The following is a 22,700-nucleotide window of genomic DNA, read 5'->3' as shown; positions in this document are numbered from 1 at the left end:
AAACCCAGAGTTCACCTCTCACCTCCTGGGGGGAAAGCCCCTTTCTCCCTCCGCTGTCTGGCCACATTGCCGGCCACTTGCTGTTCCCCCCTGTCACCGCTCTGCTGGCCACCCTCTCTGCTCTGGAACGTCTTGTGGTCCCACCAGGAGCGGAACAGGCTCCCTAAAAGTAGCGGCCACCAGAGCCCAAACAGTAGCCCCATCCCTGCTACTCAACTCCACCCCCCTACCCCACCCCTTCTCCCCAAGGACCCGCTCCTACGCTGCCTCCTTCCCCCAGACCCCTCCTCCCGCTCACTGATCTCCGTCCTCTCCCCACCCTCACTCGCCCTTATGGTCATTACAAAGTGGCAAGGCAGAGCCCTCCCATTTTTAAAAGTCCTGGGGTGTTGTTCCCCCTGTTCAGGCACCCCTGGGGCCCTGCACTTCACACAGCTCTCCCTGATTTCAGCTGTTAGTGAGGGAGCCTCACTGCTAGCGCAGACTGGGCAGTTTCTTGCATGAGAGACACTGTCCCAAAGCAGGACTAATGCTTAGAGCTGGTTATCAGTGATTTCAGATCCGTTGGTCTGCAGCAAGACTCTACATTGAGGGTACGTCCATACTACCTGCCCGGGTCGGCGGGTAGCGATCGACTTCTCGGAGTTCGATATATCGTGTGTCATCTAGACGCGATATATCGAACTGCGAACGCACTCCCGTCGACTCCAGAACTCCACCACCGCGAACGGCGGTGGCGGAGTCGACGGGGAGCCGCGGACTTCGATCCCGCGCCGTGAGGGTGGGTGGCATTTCGAACTAAGGTACTTCGAGTTCCGCTACGCTATTCGTGTCGCTGAACTTGCATACCTTAGCTCGAACCGCCCCCCCCCCGCCCCAGTGTAGACCAGGCCATAGTCTTAATCAGCTCTGTTATTACACAGGGAAGAACAAAAGGGTCAAATGGTACCTGGAACCCTTAAGAAGAATCCACCCCACCGAGTACAACACTTGTCGCTACCTGCTCTCAGCTCCACTGAGAATGTTTTGGGGGTCACGCCTTGGCTTTATCAGCCTAGGGGACTGCGAAAATAACAATTAACAGGTGCTCCAGTGACACAATTGGTTAGCACACAATACTTATAGGGCAGTGCTGAGAGGAGCTATGCTGAGGTTGTGAGTTCAAGCCTCACCTGGAGCACTGGTTTTCATTAACCAAGTGGCTTCACCCCCTTATTTGGCCCTGTGGAATGTAGAATTCCAGCCCTGGGGACACTGAGGGAAGGGAGGAGTCAGAAATGCCCCCTTCAATTATTACCTCCTCTCCAGACCACAGGTCAGAATCTACAATCCTTTCTTCCCCACCAGCCCCTGTGCCAGGATCCCTTAAGCAGAGCCTAGAGTCCACCAGGGCATCTGTACTATTGACAAAGACTAAGTGACAGGGACAAAACACTCAAATCCCGCCTGGTGCGGGGAGCCAGGTTTGCTCTTCAAATTCTGTCGTTGGTACATTTCCAGGTCTGGGAATGTCCCCCAACAGCATTGAATGGGAAGCTGCCTGCAGAACAGTTACACTGCACAGAGCTCCTGTGGAGGAGGGGTGGGAATTAGTAACATTTTGAGGATCGTTTGGGAAATGAGCCTTTGCTGACAAGGTCTGTCTCTGTTCATATTTCGCCTTCAGGTGTTATGCTGAGGGATCTTTAGTACATTTTTGTGAGTTTAATAACTATCTCCTCAACTTTATTTACTCAACTTAAAAATTGGTGTCACTTGATTTTTGCATCTCCCTGTGAAAATACAACTGACACGTGTGGCTTTCTACAGGGGGTCATGATGTTAAAGTTGGGGAAATCAGTCTCTGTACTTCTCGGGGGAGGGGTGTTGCTTTTTTACAGCAGCCTCACTGCCAGGCACAATGGGCTGTTAGCTGCACCCACGGTTCTTGCCAGGGGCCCCTGCTGAACCCTGGGCGGCTGCACTGCAGTGCTGGGGTGACTCTGCAGGGGGAGAAGCTGCTGTGGAGCAATGTAGAGCAGGTGCAGGAAGGAGACGGGGTCACTATTCACATTCTGAACTGCACAGTTTTCCAAATTTGGGAATAGATTCATAGATTCATAGACTTAAGGTCAGAAGGGACCATTATGATCATCTAGTCTGACCTGCACAACGCAGGCCACAGAATCTCACCCACCCACCCACTCCTGTAACAAACCCCTAACCTATGTCTGAGTTACTGAAGTCCTCAAATCGTGGCTTAAAGACCTCAAGGTTCAGGGAATCCTTCAGCAAGTGACCCGAGCCCCACACTGCAGAGGAAGGCGAATGTCCGAGAACAATTCTAGGGAAGGTGAATGCAGAGCAATGACACTGGAGATGCCCAGACCTCCAATGGGGGCAGCGTGGAAATTAATAATGGGAAGATCATTTGCAAAATTAGTCATCACTGACAAGATTTGTCTCTGTTCCTATTTCACGCTGTGGTGTTAGTTAGAGGAATCAGGACAGATTGTTACTATATTAATTAAACACTTAATTTTATTTAACCAAGCCAAAAACTCAGTGTCACTTATTTTTTCTCCCTCCTAGCAAGAATGAATTGAATTTCGTGACTTTCTGGAAAGTGCAGTGAGATTAAATGTGGGGAATTCAGTCCCTGTGTTTGTGAGCTGATGTTTTCCTCTCACAGGTCAGTGCCTGCATTGAAATACCAAGAGGGATCTAAGGGCTGGTGTACACTGGGCACTTCACTGGCAGAGCGACGTCTCTCAGGGTGTGACCCCCCCTCCCGAACCCATAGAGTTAAGGTGACCTAAGCCCTTGTTAGATAGTGCTAAAAGAAAGGACAAATTGTTTTGTCCATGTAGCTGTTACAAGGATGGGAAAACCCCTCCAGTCACTGTTTACTCCAAAGTGCTATAGCAGTGCCACAGCAGCGTTTTAAGTGTAGACAGAGTAAAACTAGATCTGGCTCCAGTTCGCACGTGGGATGCTCAGGTACTAAGACTACAACAATAATAGCACAGTGCTTGCGTAGTTGGCAGGATTCAAACCTGCACAGGGAGACCCCAATGGATTTCTAATCCATCGCCTTAACCACTCGGCCACAGCTACTCAATTTACAGCTGTTTCACTACATCATGATTCTGTTCTCACAGAATTGTAAGTTTAAATTGTTTGCTCTGACCAGCTTCCCCACCACACTCATGGCTGCTCATCAGTGTAAGTGTCCTTGGCTGAACAGCGAGAATTCCTGCCCATTTCCCTTCCGGCTGGAGCATGATTAGAGTGTGTTTGTTTGAATGACATTGCTGTAGATTGTTGTTCATTCCCCACTCTGACAATTCAGACAGTCCCTTTCCCATTCAAATCTCCAGCACATTGTTCCAATAGCAGGGGGCAGGATTTCTCTGGGGCACTGAGGGCTGGTGCGTGAACTCAGCCTTGCATTCCACCCTTGATGTTTCATGGACTAACAACAGCAGCAGAAAGAAAGAGCTGAGCCAACATCTCCCTAGCAGGGATGCAGGTGCCACGTCCCCTCTGTCTGACCATCGCCATTGCAGGAGAGAAGGGGTCACTGGAATCGAATGCCCTGGCTCAGACAAGAGACACAGGAAGATGTTGCTGTTCATGGATCTGTGCAAAGGAAATTTTGTCTATGTGTGAAACAGGTCGGAAATGAAATGTCCACATGGTGGCCCAATGCTCTAGGGAATGTGGGTGAAGGACTCGGGCTGAGAAATGATTTAACAGGGGTTTGTTTCAATGTATTGCCCTGATTAAAATCTATGGCTAAAAGGCAGCCACTGTTGTTAGTACTTGTACCTGTGTAGGGACACCCCAGTGGGTGTCAAGTCCACTGCCTTCACCAGGGGCAGTCGATTATTTTATCAAGATACAAATTTCTTGGCCAAGGTCTAGACTCCAGAGAAAACAATACACTGCTGATAAGAGGAAGTACATCAAAAGATTTTGCAGCCACCATGGGCATAACTATGATGTGTCGTGTTTCACTCTTTATACCTGGCACCACCTCCTTTCCCTTTAGCCTTGTAGTTGACCAAGGGCAAAGCTGAACATCTCCTCAGATACCAGGGAGTGTTTATGTCCATCCCTGCGAGCTACACAGGGGTTTGATGTTGCTGTTTCAGTCCTCTGGCTCTGGCAGGATAAGGAACAATTCAGGCTGTCGCTGAACTGAAGGAGGAAGATCAGTTTTTGACCGGGAGAGGGACGCCTCCTCTTAAAGGGGTTTGTCTGGCTGGCAGTCCTGGTTCCCAGGTCTCGCCCGTGGGGCTCCAGCAGTTTTGGGACCGGGTCACTCCCTTGGCCCCACCGGCTGCCCCCAGGCGCTCCCCCCCAGGGGCCCCATCAGTGCAGCAGAGCTGAGCAGCATCTGTCTGCTCGCTCCAGTGGCTGCCGGCCCCTCCGCATGGCAGGGCAGGGTGGGACTGTGCTTCTGCGCGCTGCCCCCACCCCGAGCACCTCTGCAGGCAATGGGACGCTTCGGGGGCGGTGTCTGGGGGCAGCAGCACACGGAGGCCCCCCAGCCCGCCCCGCTTTAGAGCCCCAGGTAAGCGCTGCATCCCTGACCCCTTCCCAGAGCCTGCACCCTCACCCCCTCCCCACATACCTCTTCCCACTCCCAACTCCTTTCCAGAGCCTTCACCCCCTTCCCACACCTCCCCAGCCCCCCAACTCTCTCCCACAGCCTGCACCCTCTCCCTCCATGCCCCCAGCCCCCAAACTCCCTCCCAGACCCTCCACCCTCCCTTCCCACACGCCCCCTCCTGCCTGCCCCCAGTCTCCCGCCCAGAGCCTGCAACCCCACCCCTCTTCCTGTTCCCGCTACCCCCGGCCCCAGCCCAGAGCCTGCACCCAGCACCCAAACTCCATCCTGAGCCTGCACCCCAGAACCCCTCCCCCACCCAAACTCCCTCCCAGAGCCTTAGGCAGCTGAGGGGCAGAGTTTTGGGGGGCGGGTTCTGGGCGGTATGAGTGACATTATTGGCCACTGGGAGGACTGGAGGACTGGCACTGGCCCTAAGGTAAATTGTGGTTGAGACCCTGCCTTAAGGGATTGGAGCAATGCTGGAGAGACTGATGGGCAGGGAGCTGGGGAGCTGTGTGTGCCCCAAGGAGAGTTGTTATTGTGCTCTGGTGACACAGAGTGGGGGTGGGGAGTTTGTAAGCTGTGGTGTTTGTATAGAAGAGAAAGTTTACTAACCCCCAGGTTAAAAAATGTCCCTGCTCTGGGCTATACATGACACTCTCTGTTGAGAGTATAGCTCAGTGGGTGAATGTTTCCCTACAGGGTAATGGGTTCCTAGCTCCAATCCAAGTGATTCCCTTTAAAAACTTTTTTGAATGAAAATCGATTTCCAGACCCATCTCCAGTATGTTCAGGAGTTCGCTGAATGGGGGCAGGGTGTTTGAAATGAATTTAAACACTCAGCATTTTCCTGTGCAAATGAATAAAGACCTAGCAGAGCTGTCCAGCAGCTGAAATCAGTTCCAGTCCTCGGGGTCTCTAAGAGGGACACTCGGTAGCTGAGGCAGGTGGGACACCTCTGTGGTGAGGACAGGTGAAAAAATGCTGGATTCAATGAAAGCTGAGCCCATAGGAGGGGAAGGTGAACGGCAGCACCACACAGGGTCATAACACTCAGACACGGGGCTTCACTGTCACTGCCCCTGTGTTTTCCATTATTTCTATCCTAAGGAACACACCCTCCCCCTCCCCCCCACACTGTCACACACAACCTTCTCCCCTTGAGCCCCATCCCACCCCTACCCTTCTCCCCCACACACGCCATGGGACACAGCCTCTCGGTGACTCACCCAGATGGGGGCTTGTCTCTGCATCTCCCCAACAGGGGAGCAGAGAGCCGAAAGGGCCACAGGAGACCAATGGAGCTAGGCAGGGATAGAAAAGACTTCCCCTCCCTTCCCCTCCCTTCCCAAGAGTCCCGTTAATCTCACCCATGGGACATTCCAGCACCAGGTGGGCTCAAAGCACCAACCTTCCCCTCAGCAACGGAAGGGGGAACCAGCTCTATCACATGGAATGAGGCTCCCACTCTGCTGCTGCCATCCTGCAGCCTTTAATATGGATTTGTTTTAGCTAATGCAACCCACCCACTCCGCTAATCCATCCATGAAACAGGGAGACAAGCTTCTGAAAGCAGGACTCAGTGGTGCAATGGGTTAGTGCCCAGTACTTACAGGGCAGTGCTGAGTGGAGTCATACTGAGGTTGTGAGTTCAAACCTCATTTATAGCACTAGTTTCCTTTAAGCAAATGGCTTCTGCTAATCATTTTGCCCTGCAGAAAATACAATTGCAGCTCAGAAGACACCGAGGTCCCCTTGCTTTACAGAGAGCAGGGCAGACTCCACAGATCTACCAGGCTCTGCTCTCCACCAGCCGCCTGTGTCAGGAGGGGTCAGGCAGAGCCCAGAGCACTGCCCCCGACTCCCCCTCAGTCTTTGCTCCCCAAACCACCTGTGTGCTCACCCTCTTCGCTGTGAGACTCAAACCCTGCCTGGCTTTCTGTATGTTGGGGTTTTTTGTTGTCTGTCATGTTGATGTGCATGTGGGTCCTGTGTGATTTTTGTGGATGCCTTGCATAGTTTTGTGTGTGTGTGTATGTGTGTGACTTTTGCATGCAGATTGGTTTTTGCTAAGTATTCTTTTGGTATGTGGTTTTGTGCTTTCTTGTTGTGGGCTTTGCTGTATTTTTGGTGTGGATTTGTTCTATGTTTTGTGTGGCTTTCCCTTGTGTGTATATGGCTCTGTGTGCTGTGTGGGTTTGGTTTTTGTTTATGTCTGTGTGGGCCTGTGCAGTCTGTGATGTTCTCTTTCTCTCTATTTGTCTCTCTGTTTGTATCTTCATGTGTAAATTCACTGGAACTTTTCAAACTCTCCACAGCTTTGCCAATTTTCACCAGGAATTTTACTCATTAACAAATTCTCACTTGTTCCCTACCAGTTGGTGACCATTGCCCCAGGGGCCTGTCAGTCTCAGGGGCCTGATTTCCCATTGACCCTTCCCCCTTCTATTGGGACTGGGAACTAGCCAACCAAAAAAACCCACTCAGTTTTAGTAAAGGGCCAACAGTCCCTTACACAACCTGGGCCTGTGAGGGAGGGAGAGCGCAGTGGTTTGAGTATTGGACGGCTAAACCCAGGTTTGTGAGCTCAGTCCTTGAGAGGGCCATTTAGGGATCTAGGATAAAAATCTGTCTGTGGATTGGCCCTGCTTTGAGCAGGGGGTTGGACTAGATACCTCCTGAGGTCCCTTCCAAGCCTGGTATTCTATGATAGGGTCACCAATGTTCAGAGAAACTAGCACAAGCTGGTCCCATGGTGTAAGGGTTGGCATGCTGGAATCTGAGTTCAAATCTCAGTAGGACCTTATGGTAAATCCCTGGAGATCCAAGTGCTTTCCTGTCTCCAGCTGTCTAAGAATGAGTTGTTTACCTTGTGCTGAGTGACTCATACCCACTGGAGCCAGGTCTTTGGTTGGAATGGGGTCTAGAAGTGGCTATGGTTTGACTGGGTGTTTGGGATTTCTGATGCCCACAAGTTTGGCCCTTGTGCTTTCTACCACACTTTTCCTCTTGCCCACATGGCGGTTGAAGAAAGTAGTGTCAGGGCCAGGTTTCATAGTCAGGGAAAGGCAGGAGGGAGGCAGAGTCCCAGGCTGAAGCCCAGCACCTCTCCTCCTCTGGGCACCTAGGACAGAGGTGGCTGGTGCTGACAGCTCCAAGGGAAGGCTTAAAAGCCAGAGAGCAACCAAGGGCAGGGCAAGAGGAGAGGAGAACCATGCCTATGCGTGGCCAGCAGACAGCCACAGAGACACTCAGCCAGGCTGCTCCCTGCTCCCTGGCATGCCGAACCCCCACTGAAAACCACCCACAGCTTTGTGGCCAACATCAGAAGACGGTAGGAAAGCAGGGCCAGCCCCCCTGGTGGGGCCTCTGACCGTTCCCACTCAAGGTGCTCACTTTGGCAGTGGGGCAGGAGATTTTACCCCAAGAGGCTTTTCCCCAGCTGGTGAGAAGCAAAGAAACACCCAGGCTCCCATAGGGGCTATGTAGCAAGTACCCTCCAGCACAGGGACAGGCGCACACTTGGAAGAGGGAAACTGCTCCACACGCTAGCCCGGGCAGCCACCCATTTTCTTTGGCAAGTCAGGAAGGGCAAAGGTGAGACTGGAAGCACCTGGGGCTCATGCTCCAGCCTTTGTGACGCCCACCCCCCAACTCCTTCCCGGGGCTCTAGCTGAAGCCAGAGCATTGGCCTGAGCAGCCAAGAAGAGGCTCCAGCCCTGAAGGGAGCAGGACTTTCAGCACAAAGGTAAAATTGCACACGCACAACCATGAAGGGACTCGAACGCTCAATCGCCTGATTTGAAAGTCAGATGCCTTATCCATTAGGCCACATGATCAAAACTTTTCCAAGCACTTATTTGGAAAAGGCAGACACTGTGTTTCTCAGGTCCTCTACTGAGTGGGGCCGAGACTCTCTGGGCACAAGAAGTCGAGTTCCCAGCGAGATGTGAGACAATTCTCTGCAGCCAGGTGCAGGACTTTGGCAGGGAGGCTCAGGCATGAGGGATTGGGGTGCAGTGGACAGACCAGCTATCTAGGTGCTTAGATTTGGTCTCACTGAGGAGAAGGAGGAATCCTGCTGACAGGCAGTGGCTGTGGAGAAAAAGTGGGATCTCCAGGCTGCTCAGGTCTCCTTCTTCCAGCTCCTCATCTGGCTGAGCTGCTCCACCGGCCTGGACAAGTCCTCTGCATGCTCAGCAAATAGCCCAAGAGCCATTGCTGCCCAAACCTGTGCTGGGGGGTGAGCTTCTGTCTTCCCTGTCCCATCTGCGCTAGAGCAGACCACTAGATTGAGAGAGACAGTCAACAACTATTAAGGCTCAGATTATATAAAGGGGGTCACAGAATCTGTGACTTTCAGAGATCTCAGTGACATTTTCCACCTCAGCCCTGGGGCAGCAAGACTGGAGCTGTTGGCCGGTGGGGGGCCTCACAGCTATCAGCCACCAGCGTCGGAAGGGGCTCCCACAGGCCCATGCCACCACGGATGGACCCCACAGCTCCCAGCTACTGTGGATGGATCCCAGAGCTCCCAGCCACGGGGGGTTGTGCCAATCGGGTGTCCGCACTAAGTTTGGCATCAATATGGTGATCCCGGGGAAGCTTGGGGTCCCCAGGTTGCCTAAGGAGGGGTGAACCGGCCCAGGTCGGAAAAGGAGCAGGTCAAAACTCCCGTGCCGATCAGTAGTGGGATCGCGCCTGTGAATAGCCCCTGCAGCATAGCCTGGGCAAGACAGTGAGACACCGTCTCTTTTTATACAGACACCCCCGCAGAGCCTGGGTGGGGGGATGGGAGCACCCATTGTGGGTATCCTGAACTGGTGGGAGGGAGGCACCATGTACCAGGGATCCCGAAACGCGGAACAGGGACACCCACACACCCGGGATCTTGCAGCAAGAGCTGCAGTCTTGATTTACAAACTGCAAGTGATGAGGAATTTACCACCTCCCTTGCGGAGCTTGTTCCCATAGATAATTAGCCTCACGGTTAAAAAACAGTCATTTCCAGGTGGATTTTCTGACATCGACTACAGGCCAAGGGGGTCTTGTTCAGTGTTTGTCTGGTGAATTAAAGAACCCTTTAAATCACATATTCCCCCCTCTGGGAATTTGTAAAACGTATTTAAACCAGTGATTAAATCGCCTTTTAACCTCCAGTCAATGAAATCAGTTGAGCTTCTTCAGTCTCTCGCTGGAGACATTTCCCTTGTTTTTAAAGGCAAAAATCCTGATCTTTCCAATGGGAGCTGCTGCTTCAATGTTTAGTTTGGGGGGGGATTTGGCTGCGCTCAGAGATCAGCCCGCGGGTTACAATCTGCGATCCGAAGGGTCGAACGCAAACAGCGTTTAGATGGGACCGTTAGTGCCGCCCCCGTGTGGCCAAAGATCAGAACTGACCAGCAGAGTTTACAGCTGGAGCCTGGGACGCTCCTGAACAAACTGGGCACGAAGCCTCTCGCGTGTGACCCTCGCTGTGCAGCAGGAGGCGGAGGGAAGCTGATTGTCAGGGCTCAGGGCAGCTCCCTGCCATGCTGAGCCGGTGTCTGTGCTAAGCTCGGCATCAATCAGGTGATTCTGGGCATTTCGGGGTCCCCAGGCTCCCACAGGAGGGTGAAGCAGGTCACCCCTGGAGCAGGTTAAAGCTGCAGGGTGACAGTGGGGTTGCTGCCCCTGTGAACAGCTGCTGTAGCACCACCTGGGCAGGACAGGGAGAGCCAGTTATACCCCCCCCCAGCCTGTATCAGGGGATGAGAGCACTGACACCCTGGGGACCCACCCACCAGAGATCTACTGGGGGGGGAGTGGCACCCACACACCAAGGATGTTGTAGGGGGGGCACACTCCAGGATCCTCTGCAGAGGGACGGACACCCACACATCCAGGATTCTGTATGGGGGGCAGAGGTACCCGGACACCTGGACGGGGGATGGGGGGGCACCGAAACATCCGGGATCTTACATGGGAGGACAGAGGAGCCTGCACTCCGACATGAGACGGGGGCGGGGGGAGCAGGAGCATTTCCCAGTTCCAGGCTGTCCCTGTCTGGCCAAGGCACAGAGCTCACAAGCAGAGTTTAAAGCTCGAGCTGCCAGGTCACAAAACAAGCCGGGCTCTGTGGCTGGTGCCTGTGATCCCAGCTCCTGGGGAGGCTGAGGCTGGCGGATCGCTTGAGCTCAGGAGTTCTGGGCTGCAGGGGGCTGTGCCGATCAGGTGTCCACACTAAGTTCAGCATCAATATGGTGATCCCAGGGGAGCTTGGGGTCCCCAGGTTGCCTAAGGAGGGGTGAACCAGCCCAGGTCAGAAACGGAGCAGGTCAAAACTCCTGTGCTGATCAGTAGTGGGGTGGTGCCTGCGAATAGCCTCTGCAGCATAGACTGGGTGAGACATGGTCTCTTTCTATACAGACACCCCCCCATAGAGCCTTGGGGGGGGGATGGGAGCACCCACATGCTGGGGATTCTGACTTGGGGGGAGGGACGCCCCCCTGCAACATGGATCTTGAAAAGGGGAACAGCGACACCCACAGAGCCTGGATGGGGGGCAGGGGAACCACACACGGGAGCTAGTTCATGGGGTGGGGGACACACCCATATGCACCATTCTTAATGAGAAGAACAGGGGCATCCGCACAACACGGATCCTTAACGGGCGGGGGGAAACCCACACACTCCACTATTAACCAGGAGGGACAGGGGCACCAGACACCCCCAGTAGCGTGGAGAACACCCACAGCCACCGGATCCCTCATGGGGGGTAAGACAGAGGGGATTGTAATGGGGCCCAGCGCACCCACACACCAGGGATTGTTAAGGGTTGAAGGGACAGGGACACCCACACACACTGAGATCACGTCCTTGGAGGGACGCAAACCCTCCACAGAAGGACCTGGTCTGTTCCATGATGGCAGCCCAGCCTGGGTGAGTCAAAGTCTCTTTTTATACAGCCACGCCCCAGAGATCCTGACTAGCGGGAGAGAGACACCCACCCACCAGAGATCCGTAATGGTCTAGGGTGCACCCACACACCAGGGATTCTTATGGTTGCGAGGAATGGAGACAGCCAGACACACTGAGATCACTTCCTCCAAGGAGCCTGGGCCAGACAGGGAGACACAGTCCCCCTTTACAGATCTGCCAGACAACCTTCCTCCCACTCCCTCCACACAATGTTCTTATCTGGAGGTGAAGCCAGGGAAACCACATGGAGGATTCTTATCTGGGGAACTGGGGGGACCCACTTACCACCAGGGATTGTTAAGGGCAGGAGGAACAGGGACTCCCACCTCTGCAGCATGGGGGTGGGTCGCCTGCTGGGCTCATCGGGGCATATTTCACCTCGTCAGCTCCCTGCCATTGCCTTGGGGGCTCCTTGTTCGCTGCCTCTGGTACCCAGTTTAGCCTCCTTCCTGAGGCTGAGACGCTTTGATCTGTCTAAGGTCTGTGGGATCAATACGTGTCATGGTGTAATTCTGTGTTATTCGGGGGTCAGACTAGCTGAGCTAATGGCCCCTTCTGCCCTTAAACACCATGAAAACATTTCCCTGGTTTCTCCTTGCGCCTGACAGACACCACGGTGAGGGGCCCAATAGAAGATCCTGGACACAGCGCTCTGGCTCTTACTTTACTTGGGGACGTCAGCGCTTTCCTAGCAAAGCTGCTGCTAAAGCGCTGGATTTGGGGAACGGTTCGGCTCCGATTCAGAGATCTGCCTGTGGGGTGTGAACCTGCCACGAGGAGCGGGAAACTCAACCAGCAACGGGAGGCATTGGCTGAGCTCCAGGCTGCCCCCGTGTGGCCAAAGCTTAGAACTGAGCAGCAGAGTTTGAAGCTGGCGCTGGGAGGGAGCTGAACACGCGGGGCACGAAGGCTCCTGCGTGTAACGCTTGTTGGGTGGGCAGCTGAGCGTAGCTGATTGCCGGAGTTCAGGTCTGCACCCCGGGGTGCTGAGCAGGTGTCTGTGCTCAGGTTGGCCTCGCTATGATGGTTTCTGGGAAGTTTGGGGCCACCAGTTCCCCCTAGGGAGAGGGGAGCCAGGTCAGCCCAGGAAAGGAGGCTTTCAAAACTCTGGTACTAATTGGCAGTGGGACTGCCCCTGTGAAGAGCTGCTGCAGCCCCGCCAGGGAGAGCCGGTCTCTCTTTATGCAGCCCCCCCCCCGATTCCTCAGGATGAGGGTTGTGCTCAAAGATCTGTGCCCCGTGTTTTCACCTTTGTGTGAAGTGCGCAGTGCAAATAACCCTCAGCGCATCAGCTCAGCTCCAGGCTCCACTTCCACCCGCTCAGAGTGCAGAGCTCCCAGGCTGGGCCTGACACTGGAAGCGGGAGACCCTGTAACCAGCTGGGCCCCATGGCTGGTGCCTGTGATCCCAGCTCCTGGGGAGGCTGAGGCCGGTGGATCGCTTGAGCTCAGGAGTTCTGGGCTGCAGGGGGCTATGCTGATCGGGTGTCCGCACTAAGTTCAGCATCAATATGGTGATCCTGGGGAAGCTTGTGGCCCCCAGGTTGCTTAAGGAGGGGTGAACCAGCCCAGAGGAGGTCAAAACTCCCGTGCCGATCAGTAGTGGGATTGTGCCTGTGAATAGCCCCTGCAGCGCAGCCTGGGCAAGACAGTGAGACACAATCTCTTTTTAGACAGACACCCCCCACAGAGCCTGGAAGGGGGGATGGGAGCACCCACACGCTGGGGATTCTGACTTGGGGGGAGAGATGCACCCAAGCAACACGGATCTTGAAAAGGGGAACAGAGACACCCACAGATCCCGGATAGGGGCAGGCAGGGGAAACCACACACGGGGGCTAGTTCATGGGGTGGGGGACAGAGACACCCACCAGAGATCCTGGATGGGAGCACCCGCATGACGGGGATCTTGAACTGGGAGGAGGGAAGCACCATGTACCAGAGGTTCTGAAGGGGGAACAGGGACACCCACACACCAGGTGTCTTGCAGCAAGAGCTGCGGTCTTCATTTACACAGGGCAGTGATGGGGAATTAACCACGTCCCTTGCGGAGCTTGTTCCACTAGATGATTAGCCTCATTGTCAACACGACGAGTTTATATCGAATTTAGCAGTGTTAAATTGCATTAACCTTGCACCCATCCACACAACGAAGCCCTTTATATCGATATAAAGGGCTCTTAATACCGGTATCTGTACTCCTCCCCGACGAAGGGAGTAGCGCTGAAATCGGTATTGCCATGTCGGATTAGGGTTAGTGTGGCCGCAATTCGATGGTATTGGCCTCCGGGCGCTATCCCACAGTGCACCATTGTGATCGCTCTGGACAGCAATCTGAACTCGGATGCACTGGCCACGTTGACAGGAAAAGCCCTGCGAACTTTTGAATTTAATTTCCTGTTTGCCCAGCGTGGAGCGCTGATCAGCACAGGTGACCATGAAGTCCCAGAATCAAAAAAGAGCTCCAGCATGGACCATATGGGAGATACTGAAACTGATCTCTGTATGGGGAGATGAATCTGTTCTATCAGAAATCGGTTCCAAAAGACAAAATGCCAAAGCATTTGAAAAAATCTCCAAGGCCATGATAGACAGAGGCCACAACAGGGACTCAATACAGTGCTGAAACTTAAGGAGCTGAGACAAGCGTACCAGAAAGCCAAAGAATGAAATGGACGCTCACGGAGGGAGGTGCGACTGATGTCTGTAGCTATCCCACAGTTCCCGCACTCTTCGAAAACCATTTCAATTCTTGGCTGAGTTCCCAAAGCCTGAAGGGTAAAAAACATTGTTGCGGGTGGTTCAGGGTATATGTTGTTCCCCCCCTCCCTCCTCCTGTGAAAGCAAAGGGGAAAAAATCATTTCTTGCCTTTTTTCAATGTCACCGTATGTCTACTGGATGCTGCTGTCAGACGCGGTGCTGCAGCGCTACACAGCAGCATCCCCTTCCCTTCCCTTCCCTTCCAGACAGCAGACGGTACAGTAGGACTGGTATCAGTCATCGTCATCCCGTGAGTGCTCCTGGCTGGCCTCGGTGTGGTCGCCCGGGGCGCCTGGGCAAAAATGGGAATGACTCCCAGGTCATTCTCTTCTTTAAGCTTTGTCTAATGGAGATTCAGTCCTGCCTGCAATATCATAGCAGCTGGAGGCTGCCCTCCCCTCCCGCCTTTGAGCTCTACTTGCAGAGGCAATAAAGTCAGTGTCGTTTCAAATTCCTGCATTCTTTATTACTTCATCACACAAATAGGGGGATAACTGCCACGGTAGCCCAGGAGGGGTGGGGGAGGAGGGAAGCAATGGGTGGGGTTGTTGCAGGGGCACTCCCTAGAATGGCATGCAGCTCATCATTTCTGTGGGGTGTCTGGGGCTCTGACCTGGAGCGGCCATTTGCCTCTCTGGTTCTTTAGTAGGCTTGCCCGATAGTCCAGACAGGACTGACTCTCCATTTAGACAAAACTTAAGGATGGGAATGACCTGGGGAGTCATTCCCATTTTTGTCCATGCGCACCCGGCCGACCTCACCGAGGCCATCCAGGAGCACCCATGACAGCAGCAAACGGTATAGTATAACTGGCAATTGTCATTGTCAAGTTGCAAAGCAGCAGACGGGACAGTATGGCTGGTAACCATCTTTGCTAAAAGAACAGGAGTACTTGTGGCACCTTAAAGACTAACAAATTTATTTTAGCATAAGCTTTCGTGAGCTACAGCTCACTTCTTCGGATGCATAGAATGGAACATACAGACAGGAGATATTTATACATACAGAGAACATGAAAAGGTGGAAGTATGCATAACAACAGGAAAAGTCTAATCAATTGAGATGAGCTATCATTAGCAGGAGGAAAAAAAAACTTTTTGAAGTGATAATTAAGATGGCCCATAGAAGGTGTGAGGAGAACTTAGCATAGGGAAATAGATTCAATTAGTGTAATGACCCAACCATTCCCAACTTGCAAAAGGCAAGGGGATGCTGCTGTGTAGCGCTGCAGTACGGCGTCTGTCAGCACCATCCAGTAGACATATGGTGATAGTGAATAAAGGCTGAACGGGCTCCATGGTTGCCGTGCTATGGCATCTGCCTGGGCAATCCAGGGAAAAGGGCGCAAAATGATTGTCTGCCATTGCTTTCACAGAGGGAGGATTGACTGACGACATTTACCCAGCATCACCCACGACACTGTTTTTGCCCCATCAGGCGTTGGAATCTCAGTCCAGAATTCCAATGGGCGGGAGAGACTGCAGAAACTATGGGATAGCTATGGGATAGCTACCCACAGTGCAACGCTCCAGAAATTGACGCTAGCCTCAGTACATGGATGCACACCACCGAATTAATGTGCTTAGTGGGGCCGTGCACTGACTTTATACAATCTGTTTCCAAAACTGGTTTCTGTAAAATTGGAATAATCCCGTAGTGTAGACATACCCTGTGATTAACAACTTTGGTGGCTAATTGAAAGGCTGATGGTTCAAACCCAAGTGAAGATGGAGGTGTTTTTTTTTTAGTGATGAGAATCCAGTACATTTTAACAGGCAGAAAATCTCCTCAATGCTACTCTAGCCTCATTAGGCAAGCATAAGTGACATTTTTGCCAGATGCATTGGTGGTATAGTGGTGAGCATAGCTGCCTTCCAAGCAGTTGACCTGGGTTCGATTCCCAGCCAATGCAGAGATATATATGATGTTTTCTCTCCTGGGAATTGGTTTAATTTCAGTCACATTGTATCAGTTTATCAATGGAATGAGAGAATCCATGTGCTGCAGGTCACTCAACACACAATGGAGGAAGAAAGGGGCGGGACTATACAATGAGCTGTTGGAGTTATCCTGGTATTACAATGTTTGGTTTATTTTTTTAAAAAACTTTGTGTACTTCCCTCTCCCTTTTAGACTCAGAGCCTTTAAGGTCAGAAGGGACCAGTGTGATCATCTAGTCCGACCTGCTGCACTTTGCAGGCCAAAAGACCCCACCCACCCACTCCTGTAATAGACCCGGGAGGGGAGGCAGCTCTGTGCACTGCCCCTACCCCAGGCAGCACATGGAGGCCCTCTGCTCCCCTCCCACCATGGGTGTGCAGAGATGTGCCAACAGCACTAAGGTGGCTCCCTGCCCACTCTGCCTCCGTCCCTCCATGCCGCTCCCAGAAATGGACGGCATGTCCCAGCATCCCCGGGGCGGGGGGAGTGTCTCCATTCATTGCCCCTGCCCTGAGTACCAACTCTGCAGCGGCCATTGGCCAGGAACTGCAGCCAATGGGAGCTCTGGGGGCGGTGCCTGCAGGCAGCAGTGCACAGAGACCCCCTGGCACGGCCCACCTAGGAGCTGCTGCCAGAGGGTTGTGTGTACCGGTCACTTTGGGAGCTGCACTGCCCGGGGTAAGCGCCACCCCTCCTGCACCCCAAACCCCTCCCCCAATGCAGAGCATGCACCACGCACCCAAATTTCCTCACAGAGCTTTACTTGTCTTCCTTTCACCCAGAACTGTCTTTCTTCTCCTGGGCTGCAAGTAGCCATCCCTGGGAAGCCAAGAGGCAGGCACAGGATTCTACCTCCCAGTAGCCAACCACACCTCCCCAGGCTTTGCAGAACGACTGGTGGTGCTCTACTAACCCCACTTAGCCGCACTGAGGCACTTAGCTTCTGCCCTGCCTTCCTCAGCTCGACTTTCCTCTTTTGCCCCATTCCTGCCTCACTCCGTCCTTTGGCAAGTCACACAGAGGAGGCAGCAGGAAGAGCCGGCCGCCATAGGCCAATCTCAAAGGGCAGAGGAGACCAAGCCACAAGGCTTCAAAAGGTGACCAGCCCAGGTCCTCTAGCTTTCCACTGCTGATGCCAAGGCTTTTTCTCAGCTCATTTCACCACCCTCTGCCCTGCAGGGGTTGAGTTTATCGCAGGTGTTACCCAAAATTGGGCCAGCTAGTAAGCGTAGGGAGGACTAATGACCCACCAGAGTTTGGCAGAAAGCAGCACATTTATTATACTGACAGCTAAGCTCAAAAGAAGAAGTGGGGGGTGTCACACTCACACTCGCATACTCACACTCCCAGGACGCGCACGGCACTGGAGATGTCAGGATTCTGCAAGGTAAGTGTCCCACAGCGCAGCTATGGATGGTGTGATGAAGGTAAATCTTCCTGAGGCACAATGAAATACAACGCAGAGAACCACTGGCCAGACGGTCCGGGCGAAGGGTATTCACTGGAGGTACAAGCTTGTGAGTGCTCTCCTGAGCACAGGGCCCCTTCCCCTTTTAAGGGCCTCCACCTCATGGCCTGCAACTAGAGATGACTTGGCTGCATTTGGTTGGTCACACCCCACCTTGGGCAGTGTCCATGCTCTGGGTGTGTGAGTGCTGCCTAATTAGCGTCCCAGACACCTTGTCTACCTGGGAGCTCTTCTGCTCTTCAACCAGCCCATTCATCCCACCAGCATTCCAGGAGGGAGCGGGAGGGGGAAAGCCACTTCACAGGCATTCAGAGAGGGACAGGAGACAAAAGTGGGAGCAGGGGAAGTATAAGAGACCTTTTGAGCATAGAAATCACTGCTGCTCCTACAACAGCAGGGACAGGCCAGTAGGAGCTGGGAAAAACAAGCCAGCATGTTTCTGCCTGGTTTTGAACCAGGGACCTTTTGCGTGTTAGACAAACATGAGTACCACTACACTACAGAAACTCTGTCATAGGCATCTGCCCCTCCCTTCATAAGAACATAAGAATGGCCATACTGGGTCAGACCAAAGGTCCGTCCAACCCTGCATCCTATCTGCCAACAGTGGCCAATGCCAGGTGCCCCAGAGGGACTGAACCTAACAGATAATGACCAAATGATCTCTCTCCTGCCATCCATCTCCACCCTCTGACAAACAGAAACTAGGGACACCATTCCTTACCCATCCTGGCTAATAGCCATTCATGGACTTAACCTCCATTCATTTATCTGCAAAAAGATAGAGGAGTACTTGTGGCACCTTAGAGACTTACAAATTTATTTGAGCATAAGCTTTTGTGGGCTAAAACCCACTTCATCAGATGCATGCAGTGGAAAATGCAGCAGGAAGATATATACACAGAGAACATGAAAAAATGGGTGTTGCCATACACACTATAACAAGAGTGAGCAGTTAAGGTGAGCTATTATCAGCAGGAGAAAATAACCTTTTGTAGTGATTATTGGGATGGCCCATTTGCAACAGTTGACAGGAAGGTGTGAGTAACAGTAGGGGGACAAATAAACATGGGGAAATAGTTTGACTTTGTGTAATGACCCATCCACTCCCAGTCTTTATTCAAGCCTAATTTAATGGTGTCCACTTTGCAAATTAATTCCACTTCAGCAGTCTCTCGTGGGAGTCAGGTTTGAAGATTATTTGTTGTAATATTGCAACTTTTAGGTCTGTAAATGAGTGACCAGAGAAACTGAAGTGTTCTCCAACTGGTTTTTTAACGTTATAATTCTTGACATGTGATTTATGTCCATTTATTCTTTTACGTAGAGACTGTCTGGTTTGGCCAATGTACATGGCAGAGGGGCATTACTGGCACATAATAGCATATATCACATTGGTAGATGTGCAGGTGAACGAGCCTCTGATAGTGTGGCTGATGTGATTAGGTCCTATGATGGTGTCCCCTGAATAGATATGTGGACAGAGTTGGCAACGGGCTTTGTTGCAAGGATAGGTTCCTGGGTTAGTGTTTTTTGTTGTGTGGTAAGTATTTGCTTCAGGTTGGGGGGCTGTCTGTAAGCAAGGACTGGTCTGTCTCCCAAGATCTGTGAGAGTGAGGGATAGGTTGTAGATCCTTGATGATGCACTGGAGAGGTTTCAGTTGGGGGCTGAAGATGACGGCTAGTGGGGTTCTGTTACTTTCTTTGTTGGGCCTGTCCTGTAGTAGGTGATTTCTGGGTACTCTTCTGGCTCTGACAATCTGTTTTTTCACTTCAGCAGGTGGGTATTGTAGTTGTAAGAACAGCTGATAGAGATCTTGTAGGTGTTTGTCTCTGTCTGAGGTGTTGGAGCAAATGCAGTTGTATCTTAGAGCTTGGCTGTAGACAATGGATTGTGTGGTGTGCTCTGGTGAAAGCTAGAGGCATGTAGGTAAGTATAATGGTCAGTAGGTTTATGGTATAGGATGGTGTTTATGTGACCATCGCTTATTAGCACTGTAGTGTCTTGGAAGTGGATTTCTTGTGTGGACTGGTCCAGGCTGAGGTTGATGGTGGGATGGAAATTGTTGAAATCATGGTGGAATTCCTCAAGGGTTTTCTTTTCTATGGGTCCAGATGATGAAGATGTCATCAGTGTAGCGCAAGTAGAGTAGGGGCATTAGGGGATGAGAGCTGAGGAAGTGTTGTTCTAAGTCAGCCATAAAAATGTTGGCATACTGTGGTGCCATGAGGGTACCCATAGCAGTGCTGCTGACTTGAAGGTATACATTGTCCCCAAATCTGAAATAGTTATGGGTGAGGACAAAGTCACAAAGTTCAGCCACCAGGTTTGCCGTGACATTATCGGGGATACTGTTCCTGACGGCTTGTAGTCCATCTTTGTGTGGAATGATGGTGTAGAGGGCTTTTGGGCCTGCTGCTTCTCTGTCTGGGAGGTTTCTGTCAGCTCTGGCACACAAAAAGGGTATCATTGTGAGCGCCCACGAAGGCGAGATGAATTTTTGCCTGCCTTGCTCAGCTTGACTTGCTTCCTCATCCCATTCCTGCGTTAGATCCTGGGTCGCCTGGTGGCTGAAGATGGTCCATTGTCTCAAGCAGTGCCAGAGCCTGACACAGTGCTCCCGGGCAGCCTTTGCTCTGCACATGCCGGCCGTGCACATTTGCAAATACTTTAAAGCTCCTGTCAGTAAGTTCTGGGGACAGTTGCTCACCTTCAGAGGAAGCTCCTTAAAATTGGCCTGTCTCACCCAGTGGTACATTGACCTCTGTTCAGACTGAGTCAAAGGGGGGTGGGGCTCGCCACTGTGGCCGCCGCTGCTGTGAGGGTGGCCACTGTTGCGGATGAAGCCATCCTTCAAGCACCTTCCGCCTAGCCACCCACTGAAAATCATGTAGGGTGTAAGGTGTGGGTAGAAGAACACTAGGAGGGGGCCTCCCCCTTCCCCCACCATTCGCCATCCCATACCCGGTGCTGCACCCAGTGGGGTAAAAAGAAACTACGGCCATATCGGCAGAGTCAGTTGCGTTCTTTATGGTTACCCTGCCATTCCCCTCAGGCCTGACCTGCCCTCCAGCTCAGCCACCACTGAAAATTGAAACACAAAACAGTAGAGCCGTACAAGGCTTCAAAGCCCACCAGGCCCAACCCCCCTTCTCATACGGCAGAAAAGCCACATTTCACCTAACAAGGTAGGGACGTCCTATTGCCCCGCAAGAAGTGGAAGGCCATCGTGTTCGGTCTCAGCAGCACTCGTGGAGCAGAGGGAAATACCTGGCTGAGGAAATTCCCCACAGATGGGTCTTGAGCATGACAACTTTGTAGGTAATGACAAGGTCCACTTACGCCACCGGCTGAGCCATTCCTCACAGGCCAGCAACCGTTTCTCCCAGTTCACGTTCCCCACCTCAACCCCAACCGAACGCTAGAAGGCCCAGCCATCAACCTGCCCACTCTTGCAGCCCTTCTCTTCCGCCCTGACTGATAGGGAGGAGTATTGAGCCTCCCTCCCTTAGGCCCTTCAGCATCCCTGGGGAAAGACCAACACCGCCCAAGTGACTTTGGGCCAGTAGGTCAACCAATAGGGCTGCCTCCTAGGCCAGGCTGCAGCCCAGCTTCAGGACTCAGAGGAAATGGAGCTCGCATCCCTACCTACAGGACTCCAGGCATGGCCAGGCTTCTGGATCAAACATCCCCTCTTGTGCTCAAGTCACAACAGCTAGCGGGCAAAAGACAGGCTTTCATGGCCTTTGAGAAAGCAAGACAGAGCCTTGGAAGACCTAGCAGGGTTTGTGGCATAGGAATTGTTCTCAGATCCCACCGAGACTTCAGCTCAGATTGCAGGATTCACAGTCCCGAGTGCTGGCCCTTACACCATGGGACCAATAGGGAACCCCCAGACCTCTGCTGAGCTCTGGTGTGGATGACCCTGTGCGGGCAGCCCTGCATTTGCTCACCAAGTTGTCCTGCAGCAGTTTGCTGCAGCTCCCAGAGGCCTTTCTTAATCCAGCCTGAGAGGCCAGTGGGCATGTGAGGAAGTTTTCCCTTCAGTCCCAGGCAGCACATGGCCCTTCCTAGTGAAAGGTGAATTCCTGGGGGAAAAAAGTGAGGTCAAATAACACCCTGGAGAGATGCCTTTGTCAGTTTTGGGGGTAATATTAAACAGGGGAAGATTGCTTTTTACCTGACCAGGGACTTGAACCCTGGACCCTCAGATTAAAAGTCTGATGCTCTGCCAACTGAGCTAGTCAGGCTCACATGTCAAAGAGGAAAATTCCATGCAGAAGAGAAACTAATCAAGAAAATGAGAGCAGGAAACAATACAGAAAACCTGCTACTCTCGCTCTCTTAGCAGTCCTAGCCCCAGCCTGCTCCTCCATCCAGCACCCTCAGGCCTTATTCTTTTTTTTTGTTAAATATCAAATCCAGGAGAAAACACAGTTATACGAAGCAAAACGAAATCACAAACAGAAATGTCATTGGAAATACAAAAATAAAAAAGGAAAATGCAATCCCCATCGCTTTATCGTGTCGGGGCCATTCCTGTATCGAGAGCACCCGCTAAGGTACCTGTGTGCTTACGAGAAACCTGGAGGAACTCATACCACAGCCTGAACATGAAACTCGACTGCTCCCAGGTGCCGCAGTAAAACCCTTTCCCTGCTGTGACCTTGCACTCCATAGGATTTTATGAAAGTATGCTAATGAGTGTGAATTTAAAGTGACTGGACTATGCTTCATGCAAAAGGTCTCTTGTAAGGTATCATTACAAAGCTTATAATCTACTGAGTGTGTTCATCCTATTTGTATGAACCGATCATTCCTGTATCTGAAACTAGAAATATGAACTATAACTCTGAGGTCCTGTTGTAATGATGCAAAGTGAGGGCCATTAATAGTGGTTTGGACTCTTGATGGCTCCCATTGACCAGGACAATAGACTGTAGATGGCTCTGTCCTGCACCATTTAATTTGGT

The 22,700-nt window shown here is 52.3% G+C and overlaps 2 non-coding genes and 1 pseudogene across 2 annotated transcripts; 1 reads left to right on the top strand and 2 right to left on the bottom strand.

The window, feature by feature from the left end:
* LOC120375680 overlaps positions 1-22,700 on the bottom strand; it is a 1,085,709-nt pseudogene that overhangs the window by 50,543 nt on the left and 1,012,466 nt on the right.
* TRNAG-UCC lies at positions 16,158-16,229 on the top strand. The gene has a single exon. It is a non-coding gene; the product is annotated as a tRNA-Gly (tRNA).
* TRNAK-UUU lies at positions 21,905-21,977 on the bottom strand. The gene has a single exon. It is a non-coding gene; the product is annotated as a tRNA-Lys (tRNA).

The sequence above is a fragment of the Mauremys reevesii genome, linkage group 12 (genome assembly GCF_016161935.1).
Source record: "Mauremys reevesii isolate NIE-2019 linkage group 12, ASM1616193v1, whole genome shotgun sequence".
In the NCBI taxonomy this organism is placed as follows: Eukaryota; Metazoa; Chordata; order Testudines; family Geoemydidae; genus Mauremys; species Mauremys reevesii.
Note: the sequence above shows the minus strand (reverse complement) of the source record. Positions and strands in the feature narration are given on the sequence as shown.